This window comes from Apteryx rowi, unplaced genomic scaffold (genome assembly GCF_003343035.1).
Source record: "Apteryx rowi isolate R43461 unplaced genomic scaffold, aptRow1 scaffold_662, whole genome shotgun sequence".
Taxonomy (NCBI): domain Eukaryota; kingdom Metazoa; phylum Chordata; class Aves; order Apterygiformes; family Apterygidae; genus Apteryx; species Apteryx rowi.
In genome coordinates, this window is record NW_020450941.1 from 123,913 (window position 1) to 127,646 (window position 3,734).

General features: G+C 64.2%; 1 long non-coding RNA gene across 1 annotated transcript; it reads right to left on the minus strand.

The window, feature by feature from the left end:
* Positions 1-2,647: 2,647 nt before the first annotated feature.
* LOC112975354 lies at positions 2,648-3,734 on the minus strand. The gene is made up of 4 exons (XR_003256564.1): positions 3,682-3,734; positions 3,147-3,482; positions 2,938-3,063; positions 2,648-2,735 (listed from the first exon to the last, which is right to left on the minus strand). It is a non-coding gene; the product is annotated as an uncharacterized LOC112975354 (long non-coding RNA).

The following is a 3,734-nucleotide window of genomic DNA, read 5'->3' on the forward strand; positions in this document are numbered from 1 at the left end:
AGGGCCGGACCCTGGTGCCCGATGCCCAAATCAGGGCTGGTCCCTGGTGCCTGGTCCCTGGATCAGGGCTGGTTCCTGGTTCCCGGTGCCCGGATCAGGGCCGGTTCCCAGTGCCTGGACCAGGGCTGGACCCTGGTGCCCGGTGCCCAAATCAGGGCTGGTCCCTGGTGCCTGGTCCTTGGATCAGGGCTGGTTCCTGGTTCCCGGTGCCTGGATCAGGGCCAGTTCCCAGTGCCTGGACCAGGCCTGGACCCTGGTGCCTGGTCCCTGGATCAGGGCCTGTTCCCGGTGCCCGGTGCCTGGATGAGGGCCAGACCCTGGCACCTGATCCCTGGATCAGGGCCGGTCCCTGTTCCCCTGATCCCGTGTGGCCCCGGGGGGCACCCGGCAGGAAGCGCGGCTCAGCGGGCAGCACCGGGCCAGGACACCTGGGCTCCCGCCCGGGGGCAGCGGGGTCACCCTGGGGATGTGGGGGTCGGGGGGGGGGGACGAGTGGGGCTGGCTGGGCGCCCGGACGCCTGGGTCCCTTGCTGCGCTTGCAGCCCTGGGCACGGCTCAGCGGGTGCCGGCTGAAGAGTCACGGGCCGGGGGTCACCGGGGGCCCGACCCCGCTCACCGCCGCATCCGGGGCAGAGTCCGGCCCCGCGTGCACGGCCCTGCACGGCCCCACGTGCCCCCAAGCTGTGACGCCAGCGTGTGCTCTCGCCGGTGACCCGTGCGTCCTGTGTGCCCCATGCCCCGGCCCCGCGGGTCCCCTGGGCCTGGCCGGCCCCTGGCTCCCTCCGGGAGGGCAGAGGGGAAACTGAGGCAGGAGCCCCCCCTGGACACACCGGGCCGGGAACCCAGGCATCCGGGCTCCTGAGCCCCCCAAAAATGGAGGGGACTCAGGTGTCCCGCTTCCTGGGTCCCCTCCCGGTAACTAGCCCCCCCCCCCCCCCCGCCCCCCAGCGGGGAAGGGACCCAGGCGTCCGGGCCGCTCCTCTACGGCGAGGCCGCCCCCTGGCGGTGAGAGTCGGAACCGCGGCGGAGGCTGCAGCGGAACGGAGCCGGTGCTCGGGATGCAGCGCCGAGCGCTCGGGGTGCAGCGCCGAGCTCCCGGGATGCAGGGCCGACCACCCGGGGTGCAGCGCCGAGCACCCGGGATGCAGCACCGAGCTCCCGGGGTGCAGCGCTGAGCTCCCGGGGTGCAGCGCCGAGCTCCTGGCACTCCTGGGCCTCCCGGAGGGGACGCAGGCAAGTCCGGTCCCACCCGGCAGCTGGCCCTTTTCCTGCACCTTTCTCCAATCCTGGCGATCAGGAGGGGGACCCGCGGCCATGGAAGAGAGCAAATGTCACTCTTGTCTTCAAGGGTGGAGGATCCGGGGGGTCGGCCTCACCTCGATCCCTAGGACAGGGATGGAGCAACCAATCCTGGATACTGTTTCCAGACACATGAAGGACAGGAAGGTGGTTGGGAGCAGTCAACATGGACGGAGGAAGGAGAAGTCATGCTTAAACCCAACCTGAGAGCCTTCTCTGTTGAGATGACTYGCCTGGCACATGAAGGGAGAGCAGTGGAGGTTGTGGCCCTCGACTTGAGGAAGGCTGACAACCAGGAGGCTTTCAGCTCACACAAGGTGGCAAGAAAGCGTGTGAAAAGAATGAAGGACCTCAGAGGTGGACCTGCTCCAGCATGGAGCACCTCCTTCCACGAGCGCGTCTCCAGCAATGTCCCCTTCCACCTGTCTCCTCCCTCTTGTTTCTCCAGATGTGGCTCTTTACATTTCACAGAGTCACAGAATGGTTGAGGTCGGAAGGGACCTCTGGAGATCACCTAGTCCAACCCCACATGTCCCCTTTGTGTCTCCTTGAGCAGAGGCGCCACGTGCTCCTCCGACTGCCTGAAGTTTTGGTGCRCAATGGGCTGTTTTCACCCATTTCAGAGCTGGCTGGAAGTGGCTGAGCCCAGCACGGGGTGGTTCGTGGTCTCCTCCCACCAGCTGCCCCCAGCCCCCAGCTACCAAACCTGGGCATTTTTTGTGTCCAGCAYGTCCCCTCGTGCACACACATGCACMTGGAGCRTGGATCCCTCCAGTAGCTGGGCTTGGACACTCTGTCCATCCCGTAGCTGGCCTGGCACCCCCTGGTTTCCTGGTTGCTCATGCACAGACACACACACACACTCTTGCTTGATGGGTCCATCTCAGGTGCAGCTTCCTGTTGCATGGATTGCTCAAGAAAGGACTCCTTCACCTTTCAGGGTCACAAGTTGCCCAGCAAAGTGGCCCAGAGCAGAAGGGCTGCAGAGCCCATCGTGCTGCCCTGGGGCCCATGGCTGCAGGGTTATGGCATGGCCTCAGAGTGCCCAGCTCCCCGTGCTGCGGGGAAATACCATCTTCTTGCCCCTGCGGGACACAAGTTGAGGTGCTGCAGAGCAGGGGAGGCCACAGGGCTCTGCCTCCTTGCCCGCACCCCCGGGACCTGCAGTGTGCATGGGCACACAGTGGGGCACAGATGCCTGCCATGCCCTGTGTATGCACCCTGTGGTGGGCAGGTGCACAGCRTGGTGTGTATGGACATTATCCCCTTCTGTCCCTAAAAATCACTCTGGGATGGCACACGGGGTTCACAGCAGCACCTCTCTCTTTATTCCCTGCAGAGAAGTCCATCTCAGGTACAGGGTGGTCTCCCCTTYGCAYGGCAGCCGTTCCTAGCGCCTTCCCCTCCGCTGCTCCAAGGGCATCTTCTTCCCGGTGCTAGGGAATCCAAAGGAGAGGTGGTCAGTGTCTGGTACAGAGGTGACCCCTTGGGTGTCAGGGTGCCTGCTTCATGGCCAGGCTCAAACGTGCCCTGTCTCACTGGTGGTCCTGGGGAAAGCCCCYGTGTCCCTRGTGATGCCGGCRGCYGGGGAAGGCAGGGCARGCAGGACAAGCCCCAGCCCTGCTCAGAGATACRCACCAGATGAGCTGCTCCTCTCCGTAAGCCCTGCAGGGGTTGCGCTCTGCCCTCTTCTTCTCCTCCTCCTGCCAGGCTTTAGGCACCCCCGTCCGGCGCTGGCTCTGGATTGCTGGCAGGGACTCGTGCCTGCAACGGCAGGGACAAGGTYGCTCTCAGCCCCACTGAGACCCTTCCTGTCCAGCCCTGCACACCCACGGTCCCATCTGCACCTGTAGTCCTCAACTCAGCGCAAGACCAAAGCATTTGCTTCGGGCTGTGGAGAGGAACCAGGAGTCCAGGGCTGACCCAGGGCATTCCCAGGMCAGGAGAAATCAGAAGATGCCATATCCAGTCCCACGGCTCTGGGTCGGGATCTTTGACCYGCTGCCAGCTCCCTGCTCTTCAGCTGCACTCGGCCACACTGGGGCTGTGCACACTTACTGCTGCTGGGAGAGCTGCCCTGGTTTCCACCTTGGCTCCTTTGCCCACGCCTCCCTCCTCTCCCGGAGCTCTCTGTCGTACTGCCTTCTCCTGACGGAGGCTGGAGGAGTGGGGCAGTAGGAGCTCTGAAAGGCAAGAGAGAGGCTTGTCAAGCAGTGGGCAAATGCATGGGTCTGTCTCTGAAAGCACCAAGCCCCYGGGGGACAGCCGGCAGGGACACCAGGAGAACCAGCGCAGCATGTCCCCATGGAGATGCCTGGGCGGGAGCAGGGTCTYGCTGTGCTTTGCAGTTGGGGAAGGATTTCTTTTGTCAAAAGGTCTTACCAGGTATGCTCTGCCTTCTTCTACAGTCTTCTTTTCTTCTCTTATAGCAATAT